Source organism: Mytilus californianus, unplaced genomic scaffold (genome assembly GCF_021869535.1).
Source record: "Mytilus californianus isolate M0D057914Y unplaced genomic scaffold, xbMytCali1.0.p SCAF_10, whole genome shotgun sequence".
Classification (NCBI taxonomy): Eukaryota; Metazoa; Mollusca; class Bivalvia; order Mytilida; family Mytilidae; genus Mytilus; species Mytilus californianus.
In genome coordinates this window covers 52,188,843-52,204,206 of record NW_026262582.1, presented here as the reverse complement: position 1 = coordinate 52,204,206, position 15,364 = coordinate 52,188,843, and the positions used below count along the sequence as shown (strand labels likewise).

The following is a 15,364-nucleotide window of genomic DNA, read 5'->3' as shown; positions in this document are numbered from 1 at the left end:
TTATCTAAATTTCATAGTAATGATTAAATTCGTAGTGTTACATATGTGTTCAAATTACTTCTGTCTTGTCTTCTAATGTGATGCAGGGAAATAATGATCAGTCCATATAAAAGTGATGCTATACTTCAGAGTACATTGAAAAACTATTGAACTTTAATGACTTGTTTTACTTTTACAGAATATCTTGTGTGACAAATGTTCAGGCACATGTGCCATCTGTTTTGGTACCAACTTTGTCATACATGCTTTATTATGGAATCAGAAGAGTTTTTATATGTCATATATTGATCATTTGTAGCAGGAACTTCTTACCTTTCCATATCACCTGAGTTCAACCCTGATTTCTAATGCTGTTTTTCAGGATAACAAATTGTTAGAATTCTTAGAAATTAGACATCAAGGCTTTCTGAAATTTGGGGTAGAGCTTCATGTGACCATGCTACACCATGTGATGGGTGTTTACAACCATCCCATATCAACCAGTTTACCAAATACTTAAAGGGGGATATCATTAGTTAGCTCATAAATTAACATGTTTATGCTGGATAGCTAAACTAAAAATGAAACAAGCATTTAAGGGAAGTAACCCTTTGCTATAGTCTAGACAGTTTAAACAGCCAAGCATGACCATTTTGCAACAGCTTGTTTAGATATTACTGATTTAAATTTTTGATATTTTATATTATAGAGAGAAGCAATAACATTATATAGGTGAACATTACATCATTACTAATTCAACGTATGATTCAAAGACATTAACTTCTATCTTTGACCTACATGCTGAACTATTGTCTATTGACATACTTGCAGAAACTATTGTATGTCTTAGGTGTGATAACAGTTTTATGTAACCTTCAAATTGTACTTTTGTCTGTTGACATATGTGTAAGAATTATAGAATGTGACCTATAAATGGTACTTTGCTGTTTGTTGACATAAGTTTGGTAATTATTATCTCTGAAGGAGGGTGCTGTTTGTTGACATTAGTTTAGTAATTATTATCCTATGAAGGAGGGTGCTGTTTGTTGACATTAGTGTAGTAATCATTATCTCTGAGGGAGGGAGGAATACTGTTTTAGTCTTTGGTTTTCTGGTTATTTTGACTGTTGTTTGTCTTTTGCTTGTTCTCTTATGCCCCTGCCGCTTTTTGAAGGGTGCATTAAGTGTTACCCTTGACAGTCCCTTCGTCCTTCAATCTATCTGTATCTGCACTCTTAACTTTTCTCATCTAAATTTTATGAAACTCATACACTATGCTAAGAACCAAAACTCGCAGACAGTGTCCAAATTTGTTCAGTAAGTCACTTACCATTAAAGAGTTATGCCCCTTTATAACTTGGAAAATTGCAAGTTTTTTCGTTCACACACTATAGATATAAGAAGATGTGATATGAGTGCCAATGAGACAACTCCCCATCCAAGTCAAAATTTATAAAAGTAAACCATTATAGATCAAAGTACGGTATATATATAAACCTAAGTTTAAGTTTATAAACTTAAGTTTGCTCATGTAATATAAGCAAGCTTGAGCAGGGGCATTCATGTCCTCAGACACAATCCTCTTTCTTTTTTTTTTTTGCCTTGACATTGTCAGTTTGTCTAGACTGATGGGTTTGAATATCCCTGTGGTATCTAATATGCCTCACTTTTTGCTTTGGAGTTCGTTATTTTTGTTATACTTTTTTACTGATGTCCATCTGTCTGTCCCATGAAATTTTATCACTTTTTTCTCAAGAACTACAAATCCTATTTGTTATCAAGCTTCATGTGCTTATGCTATACCATGTGATGTGTTCTACATTCATTGTTTTTCATCTTTTTGTTTGTAAGATAAGTTTGTCCTGAACATGCATGAAATATTTGCCACTGGACATTAAGCAATCAACAATCAATCAATCATCTTAGATAAGTTGTTGCATTTTGTCGTTTTATTGAACAATTATACTAAAAAGTAAAACATATGTTGAGTGTCCTTGTAACATTTTTATAGTTGAAATGTTTCATTGTAGGTCATATCAACAGCTGGTCATGTACATGTTTTATTTTAGCTGAAAGGTAAAAATTGACAACAGCTTCAGCAATTGTTAGCTAATAGTTTATAGTTTCTTCTAAGTGCTGAAAGTTTGAAAGATTATATGTGTGATATTTTTTATGAATTTTGAGCTTCTTCAATAACTAGAAGTCTAGTTTAATGGACTTGTTTGGAAATTTGAATTTTATGTTCCTTGGAATTTTTATAAGATTAAAATTGAGAATGGAAACGGTGAATGTGTCAAAGAGACAACAACTCTACCAAAGAGCTGAAAACATCTCAAGGCCACCAATGGGTCTTCAACACAGCAAGAAAATCCCGCACATGGAGGCCGTCTTTACCTGGCCCTTAAACAAAAATTTATCCTGGTTCAGAGATAACACTAAACTCTGTAACACATAAATGTACCAAAATTAAAAAAAACATACAAGACTAACAAAGGCCAGAGGTTTTTATTTTGAAAGTTGTCTAAGCATATGGTTCGATTTATAGAGTTCCTATTGTCATGGCACACTAGGAAAAGAACAACTTTAGGATAATGGTTGGGCCAATAGACTTGTGCTAATTAATTCTACAACCTCAGATTTCTGGCAAAGTGAAAATCACTTGGTGACTCACATATTGGTTAGCCTAAAAACATGCAATACTTGTAAATATTTTTGTTCAACATTGCTCTGAGATATTAACTATTGAATTTATTGAAAATGTGCAGTGGTATTGTCTCTGTTATATGTAAATATATATGCAATAAACTGATAATTAACTGACAGTTTTAAAAATTGCTCTGAGATACATGTAAAGCAAACAAATAGGAAAGTGAAAAAAGACTCACAATAATATGTCCTTACATTTGCTTCAGGGGTAAGCCCTTTCATTTGATTCCCCAGTTACCTGTGTATTTTACTTAGTCCCTCAGCCAGGTGATTTCAGTTGGAAATCTTTCTCACTCAGCCAGGTGATTTCAGTTGGAAATCTTTGTTTTTATTTAGGACAACACCATGCAAAAAATCAATTGAGCATATTATTTCTAAATGTATGTATGCTGTTTTGAATTTTAATTTTAAAAACGTAATGTGTTTGATCAAATGGAAGAATAAACCACAATGACGGAGACAACTTGGAAATTTTAATAGCAAGTCTTTAATTCCGTATTGGATTCTAGGTATTGATCCTGATTTCAAAAATAGGTTAAAATGCTTGAAATAAAAGACTAAAATTAGATACACTGTCATGTTAAAATATCGAATCAGAATTTTTGAAAACATAAAAATGTGTCGATAGGCCAATCGATATTGGTTAATTATCTAAGTCGGTTTCTATAAATATATATATTTGTTGGATATTGACTGAAAGAAAAACAAATTTAGGACAAATATTGGATGCTATTGATTAAATTATGCCTGATCAGGGTGACTGGCAATTGAAGATGTTGAATTAAATATTAAAAAGACTGGGGAGTTTAATAAATAGACGGGGATCATCAACTGATCATGAAGTGTTGTATGGTTTTGAACAAAGATGAAGCTGAATAGGGTTTAAATTTATATACATACCATATATATATACTGTAATTTGCTATTCAATCTGTTGAGGTAATTTACGGATAAAATGATTGAAACAGTGCTCCCATTGTGAGGGGAGAGAAATAATTGATACTTGAACTATTAAGACGGAGTTTATGATTCGTTTAATGTATGTATCGATGGAGCCTTGTTAAGAAGTATTCGTTGAATATGTTATTTGTTTGTATAAAGATTTTTTTTGCGAAGATACATTACATAAAATGTATTTGAAGAAAACATTTGATACATTTAGTGGAAGGATATAGTTGTTTGTTGATATTTGACACAATTAAGGGTTAAATTGCCTTATATGAAATAAACAAATATGATTTACAAGGACATGTAACCTGCATCCGTTTGGATTGTTTCCATATCTTTCTGAACTTGTAAAAACCAATGCCCATGAGTTCAAGAAAAATAGAATATAGTGCTGTATGGTTAATTCAAAACTCATGTCATTGTAGTGAAAATGTTTTTGGCTCTAACGTTGGATATTTGATGTTTCTATTAGAAGCTGACAAAACAAGTTTGCAGAAGAAAATGAGATTTTTTTCTAAATTATGAAGGGTTGCATGTTGAAGTAGTTGTAACTCATTTAAAGAGCATATAACGACTTACTACAAAGAAAAGTAATTGTTGGTGAAGAAGTTAGTAGTCAAACTGAAAGATTTTGGAATAAATTGGAACAAGGAATATTATCAGCAGTTGACTTTAAAAGGGAGTTGTGTGAGATTTTCTCTGTGCGTTATTTTGGAATTATTGGAAACTGAAGTAAGAAATTATTTGTTTGCGGTAGATTTCCAGTTTTCCTCATTGATTTCTGTGGTGGATGTTAATAGAATGATTGATACACTTGGTAGAAACTCAAAGATTACATTGTGAAGTGATTGTAAAATTCACTTTCCTTTTACGCAGCTTTTAAGCTTTTTTTATAGGTAGAGATAAGGGGGAAATGTCCATTTCTTAAGAGTTTAAGAAATAAACTAATTTTTTTAAATGTTTAAACCTGATACAGAACAGAAAATTACACCACAAAGTTACTGTAAAAGGACCAAAACTTGCATTTTTTTTTCAAGACTCGTCAGATTTAATATACATAAAGTCAACTGATTTAAAAGTACATTTTTTTTCAAAACAGATAATTATAGATTTTAAAAATCTATTCGTGATTTTGCATTTCATTGAAATAAAAAATTTCAAAGTAAATTTTTTACTGGCATTATATTTAGGTTTTAACTAGCAAATTTAAAAACAATTTAATTTTATATCCACAATTCCATAAAATCTTTTATTCAGCTGATTATGGATAATTGATAATTATTACCTGATATATTTTTTAATTTGCATACCAATAATCTATAAATATATGCTCTTGCCAAAATTCCATATTTGATATCAGACCTGTTAATATTAGGATTATAGGATTTTAATCAAATAACAAACATTGACCTGTGACAGCTGACGAACATATTTTACTTATATTTATAGTGATCCCGCCAATATATGTCATGATTGACTAGTGATATTAACCTTTCTAAAGTGGACAGGCAATATACTGCATGTTTTTATCAGCTGAGTTTTAAAGTGGACAAGATATGTACATTTGTGTTGATTAGTTTGAAGTTATAGGAATCAGATAAGACAGGAAGATCTAAGGATTCCTTGGATTAGAAATTGATTAAAAATTGAATGGTTGTTCATTTCGTAGGATAAGATTGGCGTGAATGTGTAAACAGGATTTGGACCAAGCCAGACATTTCAATCGTAGTTACGAAAGTTTTAGTTTGACTTGGAACCATGGTATGATTCATGATTCGGGAAATCTTTGACGTAAAAAGAACTTTTGTAACAAATCAGGACTGAGATTGTAAGGTCCTCCTCAATGTAGGAAGTATTTCTTTTTATCGTTTATTTTTGCAGGCCTCTCTATTGGAATTTTCACACTTTGAACTGATAGTTTGACATTAATTTATTGATAATACATGCAAATATGATATGTTAAACATGGAGGTGAAACATAAACATGTCAATTGATGTACTCCTGGCTATAGACAGTCATTTCTCTATTATATCCGATTTATGGGACACTAACAAATAGGAGAGATGTTGAAAATTGGCAAACATTGTCAAAAATATGGCGGCAGACAATGATACATGCTATTATTAATGATAAGATTGATTCAAATTATCACCTAATTATTGCTATATATCTTATATGAATTTATATAATTAATTTCATAATAACCGTTAGTTGGAATTGTAGTTCACCGACAAATGTCAGTATTTCATCATCATGGAAAATATAACATAGCTGACTATGAAAATATATAAGCAAAGTATATAAAGTTTAAAAAGCATATATCTGTTTATATATAGTGAAAGTGGATTCAAAGGATTTTAGAAGGTTTTTTTATTACCGTTGTGAGCACAGACCACATTATTAAGACTTAACTTAGATTAGAATTTGAAAATTCAGTTTATGCTGCATGCATGTAGTCTAGCTTAATTTACTGAAAATTGGATTAGAATTAAAAGTTGAGAGTTTCCTACAAGTGGTCCAGCTAATTTCCTACTAGGGAACAAGGATATTTTAGTTAGATTAAAGTGGTAAAAATTGTAAGTGGTTATGATGGGGAAACATAGGAAAGTTAAAGGAAAACTAACGTTAAAGTTTTGTTCATGTTTGTCCATGGAGGTGGAGGAATTCCCAGAGGAAAATAGACCATACAGCCCACGACAAAATGATGGTGCTGAGAATCAGGTTAGTTTCACAACATACTGTCGTAGTTATAAATATTATATTTTCAGTCCAAAGGAGATAGATTATACTGGCCTGCATCTGTCTGTCTGTCTATTTGTCTGTCTGTTACACATTTAATTTGATGTAAGCAATTATAGGCAACCGTACAGTCCTAAGCAATGAGTAAAACCCCGAATGAAAAATGTGAAAGAATTCAAACAAGAAAACTAAGGTCCTTATTTATAACAAAATAATTTACAAATATGACAGACATGAACCAACAACAACCACTGAACAACAGGCTCCTGGCTTGGGACAGGCACATAAAGAATGTGGTGGGTTAAAATGCTTGTGAGGGCTCAACCGTCCCCCTAACCTGGGACAGTGGTGTAACAGAGCAACATAAAAACAAACTGTAAAAATTAGATAGTTTTTTTTTCATTTCTTCAAGTTCCACTGAGATGTAACTATAGATTCTTTAAAGTATTAGCCTTATCACTCAGCCGTCCGTTATTCACATATCAGTGAGCTGCAGTCCACAGTAATATTTGAGTTACTCTTTGGCCTGATGTTGACCAATACAATTTATGTCCCCTGTCATGAAATAAATTTTAAATGAAGAGAGCGGCATTTCAGGGAAGGTTTATTTACCGGTGTCATTAAAAATTTTGGAAGTATCCTCTAAAAAGACTCATCAAGGATACAAGGCTTATGATTTTGTAGCGAGAAGACTCATCAGTCAGACACTTAATAAAAAAAAAAGTATCAACTTAGACTAAAATAATAAGAGCAGACATCATGTCTAGTTTCTGCTATTAATTGTTATTTTGAGAATTCACCAAGTTAACCATATTTAATGTATTTTGTTAAATATTATGGCCTCTAAATTTTAAATCAGAAACAATTGTGATTTATAGGCAGTATTTATTCATATGGTTGGACACCTCCTTAACTGGAACTAAAGCCTGTTTATTTCTGTTTTTGTTCGATTCCTGATATCAATTACCCAAAAAATGAAATCCTTTCAATATTGCGTAAACCAATTAAGGTAAGCCAATTAAAGATTGTCCATGACCTGTTCTTCTCAATAGTATTACTGGGTATGAAGATTTTTCAAATTGTTTGAACGATTTGCAGTTTCTATACATTTGTTGATCCCTGTTCAAACAAATTTTGGAAGTTTTTATCTCTTAATTACCTTGTTTGTGTCATTTTGTGCTGATAATAGTTTAGAGAGGATTTTGTAGTGACTAATTTATGTTATTGTGTAATATGTTCTAAAAGTACAGGAACTATGAGCACTAACATTTAAATGTCTGGATATAAGACAACATAAGACATTTTTATTATCCAAGAGAAAGATCTGTTTTGGCTTCAGCATGCAAACAATGTCTGATATAGAGACTGTGTATAGCTCATTGGGGTTTCAAATCCTCCTGAGATTTCTTTAGGTTGTATTCCTAGTATTTTACTGTTTTTTTTCTGATTTTTTGTCCTTTATGAAAGAATAATCTCTAGAAAAGAAAGTCTGGTAAGGTTGTATGTACTTTATTGCATCAGAAATAAATTATGTGCAGTGGGATATTTTAACTAGGTGTTGATTTTTTGCTAATTTTTTTTTATTTTTGATAAAATTGCAAAAAATAACGCATCACATTAATTTTATCTCTAAGAAGTTCAGAACTAGGATCTGAGGATCATAAAAAAAAAAAAATGAAAATAAAGCACCTGAAACAGATTTTGGACCTGAAAAATCCTGAAATTTAAAATAAACCGGTCTAGCTGAAAACCATGACAAAATTGACCAAAATGTATTTTTACTAAAGTGCTTAGAAGCAGTTTTTTATGGTTTCATTACAACAGTGACAACTTAGTGATGTCATGGGTTTTAAGTTTTATTTTTTCTCAACTCTAAAAATGGACATGAATCAAAATGTTGAATTAAAAGTTCAAGTGTCAATGAAATTTAGGTCAAAAAAGGCTCTTATCCCACTTAGCTGCGGAACTGCGGTGTAGCACTTATAAAATGGTCCTTATGATATTGTCTGACAATTTGCAGAACATATCCTTCCTTAAGTTCAAATCAAACATACTTAATTTCTTTATTTGAAGCTCTTCTCTTCATTTACTTTCATTAACTGTAACCAACTAATTAAAAAGCAGGAGACATTTGCAGTTATAGCCATTGTTTTTTTTTACCTTGATGAAGTATTCTATCATAGTCAATCAATTTTATCAACTGAATAATGAAATTTTCCTCAGGTAAAACTCTGAAAATCAAAGCAATAGAAATGTCTATTACCAAACTGTTTGCAGTACTCTCTAAGCACATTATAAACTGCACTTGCACGACATGTTTTGAAGCCTCTCATAGTTAATAGATAATAAACAGAGCATACATAGAACACAGCATGCTTAAAATGAGAAACAGACTATAGATAAAATCTTGTTTTTCTGACATAATTACTCATAATAATTAAGATTCAGTGATCTTTGAAAAGATATTCTTGTGATTTAATTTGTAAAGTCAACAAACAAAATGCTACATTCTATTAAAGAGTTGCCAAACAGCCAACTTACCTATCAGAGGGTTCTAAAACAGAATCTGTCTGTTGATGGATTCCCAAGTTGAATAAAGACAAGATTTCTTCCAGATCTAGTTCTGGCTTTGAAGATTAAATGGGGGATAAACTTAAGTTTATAAGAAGAAATTACATTTCGATAGTATAGATCTGTGTTTCCCTAGAAATATTTTGAATAATGGTGAATTGACTGAAAGGATGGTGGTCACAAATTTTAAGTATAGAATAACTGGAAATTTCAAATTTTAAAGGATGGGGGCCCCCATCCAAATAAATGCATTAGAGCATCACCATGCAAAAACCCTCTAGGGAAACCACTGTATGGAAAAAGTGCATGACCCTTCATGGACATATTGGCTAGCCAAGGGTTATGATCGTAACCCTTGGCTTAAGCAAAGATGTTTCATGGACAGATATAGCATATTTGTTTTTACTGTTCAGAGATGGAATATATGTACTCCTTGCGCTTTGATTATAAGATATTTCTGTTTCAAGGGATAATTGTATAGGATATCTCTAATTATATCCGGTGTATGAAATATCAAATATAGATTTTCCTACTGTTGCTAGTGCGTGAGTTACAATAGTTTTCCACTCAAGACAGTTCACTTTTAGATTTTTAACATGCATGTAATGAGCAATAAAAGTGCATGCTGATCTTAATCTGAGGTCAAAAGTGTAAACAAAAAGTTAAATTTGCTGGAACCTAAGTCTAAATAAAATCGTTAAAACTAAACGATTAGTATTTGCATTTTTTTGATTGACTAACATTCTGGGAATTCACTTTCAAGAATGTTAAATGGGAAATGACATTTTAATTTCAGCTAAGAAACGTCTTAAGTAAACTTACAAATGATGTTCTGAAGATGAAAAGATTTTCATTTGAGGTTACCTCGTAAAATATGATTTACTGTTTAATAGTTTTTACACTTCTTCAATTAGCCTGAAACTTTTTTATGATGTGATAGGATTCCATTCAAATATTCTTAGATAATGCACTAATGTGGACACAGAAGCATACCTCAACTTATTTTAGCAAAATTGATGTGAATATAAAGCCAATTGTCACAAACATGAATGAAAACTTTGAGATGTCTTGATTGTCTTCCAAATATTGATTTTTACTTATTTCTACAGAACTAATCTTTCAAACTGACTGAATTCAGAGTTAAAAAAAAACTGTAATTGCTGTTTTTAAAGCAATAACTTGTGATTTTCATCTGTACTAAACAGGTTTCTGTATTCAAAAAGTCATTGCTGCTTGTTATATACTTTCTGTTTTCTTTACTTGGTTATAATGTACAGACAAAAAAACACAAATTGTTTCATCCTTGGATAAATCTAGTGTTATGTATAGGTACAAACAAGTATAATCTCCCTTTGGTCACTATATGACCAGCCCAACAGTTATTCAAATAACAATATCTTACTTTCTCTGACAGCTGCTATAAATTATATTAAAATATTGTTCTTATTTTGCCTAATTGATTCCATCAAATTTTCTTGCATTTCATAATCTGTGTCAGGTTTCTTTTTAGAGTGCTGAGACTCCTCAAGTTTTGGAGGTCATAAGTTTGATATCTGGCCAGGTGAAATTGAGTTAAGAATTGGTATTTGCTGCTTTTCCTCCATTAGCACTTATCGTTCAGACTGATCAGCTGGAAAGGCAGAATGTAATATGTCCTCCTGCAGACTTTTACATCCTGTCAACTAGCAGGTTAATAATCGGACACAGCTTGTCAATCTAATAAATCCCCAAGCAGGTTTCATATATGTATTATATTTATAAACATGTTATTGTGCTGGATATGGTTGTAATAGTTGCGACTGGACAATTTGTTGCCATGAGTTAATCCTCAATAATACACTATTTACAAATATTTTCCTCTCTTAATCAAAAGCTATTTTCAAAATCTTAGACCCATCCCTTTGTTACTTCATCCTCGATAATTGCATGAAAAATTTGCACTGGAGGATAAGCAAACAACTGAGTGAGTGACCTTCTTGTTACCCAATATTCATCAGTTATAGTTAAACAAGTGTTTAGGTCCCACTCCAATTTTGGGATTTCTTACAATGGCTATTCTGTCCTTTACCTTCATACAGCAGCTGGTCTGTTTAACCTTCATACACCAGCTATTCTGAGTTACCTTCATACACCAGTTGTTCTGTGTAACCTTCATACGCCAGCTATTCTGTGTTACCTTCAAACAGCAGTTGTTCTTTGTAACCTTCATACACCAGCTATTCTGAGTTACCTTCATACACCAGTTGTTCTGTGTAACCTTCATACACCAGCTATTCTGTGTTACCTTCATACAGCTGTGTTCTGTGTAATCTTCATACACCAGCTATTCTGAGCTACCTTCATACACCAGCTATTCTGAGTTACCTTCATACACCAGCTATTCTGATTTACTTTCATACACAAGCTATTCTGATTTATTTTCATACACAAGCATTTCTGTGTTACCTTCATTCACCAGCTATTTAATGTTACCCTCATACAAAAACTATTTAAGATAGTACCTTTATACACCAGTTATCTGTATTTGTGGTAGCACAATACACCAACTATTTTGTTTGTTTAACTTTGTACACCAGCTGTTTTGGTTAACCTTTTTACACCAGCTTTTCTTTCACTTCCTTTTTACACCATCTTTTCTTTTTTTACCTTTATACACCAGCTGTTTTAGATACTTTTATTTAGCTGCATTATTATGTAACACCAGCTTTTCTGTGGTAGCTTCATTATATATGTAACACCAGCTATTTTGTATAACCTTATACACCGGACCTGTTATTTTATGTAACTTTTATACACCAGCTATTTTGTGTAACTTTTTTACACCAGCTATTTTGTGTAACCCTATACACCAGACCTGTTATTTTGTGTAACTTTTATATACCAGCTATTTTGTGTAACCTTTATACACCAGTTGTTGAACAAATACTTTGTACTTGTATTTCCTTACTCATTTTACCAGCTATTATTCAAATTACTAGACTTTTTTTTATTCACCTGGTAATATAAGTATAATTTTGCCCTCTCTTCTGTATCGTCCTTTTTTGTGGTATAAGACATCCAGCTATTATAAGAATAGTAAGACCCCCTCTCTTCAGGACCCTCATATCAGCAGACACATTTATATAATACAAATAATAAAATATTAAGATAGAAAAATAAACATGAAAGATAGACTCAATCAAGTTTATTGACTTTATGTAATAACAGTTTACTTTGAAGAGATGCAGGCAATGATGCAGTGGTAGTCTAGTTCATAGAATTTTAGTTTGTGAAGCTGAGTATTACTGATTTTCAATTTTCAGTCAGTGAAAATGATATTTAAGATTTATAGATTTGTATGCTCTACGTAACAGCTTGTAAGAGTAGAAAAAGAGGAGGGGAAAAAAGGGGGGTTTGTTTTCAATTGTGTGCATCAATCCTTCAGTTCATCTGCTAGGCTATCCATATAACAGGTTAAAAGTTGTGGTTTAAAGGGATTATATACCCTTTTGTTGTTTCAATGCTAGAAAAGACATATCGTCGCTGGGCTTCCAAAATATAGTAAATTATAAATTTTTCAGCAAAACATTATCTCACAAACAGGCTTTGAAAATTTTGTTGAAATGCATGCTTCCAAAATGTCGTATGTGAACTTGAACATTTTTGTCGAGCCTGCGACTTTTGTCGCAGAAAGCTCGACATAGGGATAGCGATCCGGCGGCGGCGGCGGCGGCGTTAGCTAACTTCTTAAAAGCTTTATATTTTAGAAGATGGAAGACCTGGATGCTTCATACTTTGTATATGGATGCCTCATGTTACGAAGTTTCAGTCAGTCACATGTCCAATGTCCTTGACCTCATTTTCATGGTTCAGTGACTACTTGAAAAAAAAGTTCAGATTTTTTGTAATGTTAAATTCTCTCTTATTATAAGTAATAGGATAACTATATTTGGTATGTGCGTACCTTGCAAGGTCCTCATGCCCGTCAGACAGTTTTCACTTGACCTCGACCTCATTTCATGGATCAGTGAACAAGGTTAAGTTTTCGTGGTCAAGTCCATATCTCAGATACTATAAGCAATAGGTCTAGTATATTCGGTGTATGGAAGGACTGTAAGGTGTACATGTCCAACTGGCAGGTGTCATCTGACCTTGACCTCATTTTCATGGTTCAGTGGTTATAGTTAAGTTTTTGTGTTTTGGTCTGTTTTTCTTATACTGTATGCAATAGGTCTACTATATTTGGTGTATGGAATGATTGTAAGGTGTACATGTCTAGCTGACAGGTGTCATCTGACCTTGACCTCATTTTCATGGTTCAGTGGTCAAAGTTAAGTTTTTGAGTTTTGGTCTTTTTTTCTAATACTGCATGCAATAGGTCAGCTATATTTGGTGTATGGAATGATTGTAAGGTGTACATGTCTAGCTGGCAGGTGTCATCTTACCTTGACCTCATTTTCATGGTTCAGTGGTCAAAGTTAAGTTTTTGAGTTTTGGTCTTTTTTTCTAATACTATATGCAATAGTTCAACTATATTTGGTGTATGGAATGATTGTAAGGTGTACATGTCTAGCTGGCAGGTGTCATCTTACCTTGACCTCATTTTCATGGTTCAGTGGTCAAAGTTAAGTTTTTGAGTTTTGGTCTTTTTTTCTAATACTATATGCAATAGTTCAACTATATTTGGTGTATGGAAATATTTTATGATCTATATGTCAGTCACGCAGGTTTTATTTGACCTTGACCTCATTTTCAAGGTTCATTGCTCAGTGTTAAGTTTTTGTGTTTTCGTCTGTTTTTCTTAAACTATAAGCAATAGGTCAACTATATTTGTTGTATGGAAGAATTGTTAGCTGTACATGCCTGCCTAGCATGGTTCATCTGACCTTGACCTCATTTTCATGGTTCATTGGTCAATGTTTAGTTTACTTGGTTAATGTTAAGTTTATGTGACAGTTGTAATAAAGCTTTATATTTAGGACTATCAACATAATATCAATGATTAGTAAAGAAGGCGAGACATTTCAGCGTGTGCACTCTTGTTGTAAATAGCAGTGAAATAAAAAAATTGACGTTTGTGGATTACATAAAAACTAAACTTATTTTAACAGAAATAAAGAAATGTACAAGTATTTGATTCCCAAAGCCATTAATATACAACACTTTTCAAGTTTACATACAACATGTTGGAAGCAAAATTTACATGCAATTGAGATTGGCAATTTTGTCACATGCCTTATTTCAAATGTTTTGATTGGTCTAACTGTATGCTATTTTGAAATATCAAAGATTGCCCTCCGCCAAGAAGATTTATGTGAAAAAGTTATTTTAGCCAAAAAAGTCATATACGACTTTTTGGAAGCCCAGCGACGATATGGAGATTTTATAGAAAATCAACATCCTTTAAATTCCCTTATACTCATATATTTGATAATTCTGAACTTAAAAGACCAACATTCTTCAGGAAGTTAAGCTAATCTGTGGTTATGAGTAGTAACCTATTTTGTCTACAAGTGAGGCCATATGCCAAAACTTGACATTTAATATTAAGCCCTTATGTTTATAATTACCATATTCATGAAAATTAATCATTTTATCATGGCATCTCTCAAATGTGTAGTTACTCACCAAAAAGGCTGTATTAACAACAGAAATGAAGTGTTCCTTTATGATAAATTTTCACATTGCTTTGAAGTAATTGTTTTGTTTCCTATTCTTGTTGTTACATTAGGATGGGTTAATCAAAACACTTCTGCTAATCATGTGGTCACAGAATCAGGAAGAATTAGTCATTAGAATTTTGGAAAATACTTTTTTTCAAATTCAACAGCACAATATAGAAATCATAAAGATAAAAAAAAAAGTAATAATAAAATAAAAAAACAAAACAAAAAAAACATTTGCAATGAATTTTGATTCAATTGCCTCTGGAATACTTCAATGTGTAAATACTCTTCATGGACAGCTGATACACTTACATTTGAGTTTCATCCTTCTGTCCAGGAAGGGAAACAGCATCCCCCATAAATCAGTGGGAGCTAATGGTTTACATCAAGGCTTCCAAAACGGTCATATATTCCGGACATTTGTATAATGTCCGGTAAAAGTCCGGCTGGGCAAAGCATGAAACGGTCATCTACTTTTTTAGTTTTCAAGACTTTCTTAAGAGACGGTCATTTTAACATAATACACGATCTTTTTGACCAAACCTTTTGCCTTTAACAGCCACACATTTCCGGTCATAAAAGTGACATGATCATTAAGTACTATCAAAACAACCCCTACTTTAATACCTTCTTATTTTTATCAAGGTTAATTAGTTGTCGAACAGCTGAAATTTACCTGTTCAGGTGACAGGTAAACTATTTCGAACCGGACATTGATCGGGCTATTCAAAGTTGTTTTCTTACATTTCACCGGTTTGCATCTAATTAATTTAGT

At 32.3% G+C, this 15,364-nt stretch overlaps 1 protein-coding gene and 1 long non-coding RNA gene across 3 annotated transcripts in view; one reads left to right on the top strand and one right to left on the bottom strand.

The window, feature by feature from the left end:
- LOC127718790 (triple functional domain protein-like) overlaps positions 1 to 15,364 on the top strand; it is a 273,187-nt gene that overhangs the window by 185,981 nt on the left and 71,842 nt on the right. The gene's annotated exons all lie outside the window — the stretch shown is intronic.
- Positions 12,965 to 13,652, bottom strand: LOC127718861 (uncharacterized). Its single transcript, XR_007989987.1, has 2 exons — positions 13,522 to 13,652; positions 12,965 to 13,227 (listed from the first exon to the last, which is right to left on the bottom strand). It is a non-coding gene; the product is annotated as an uncharacterized LOC127718861 (long non-coding RNA).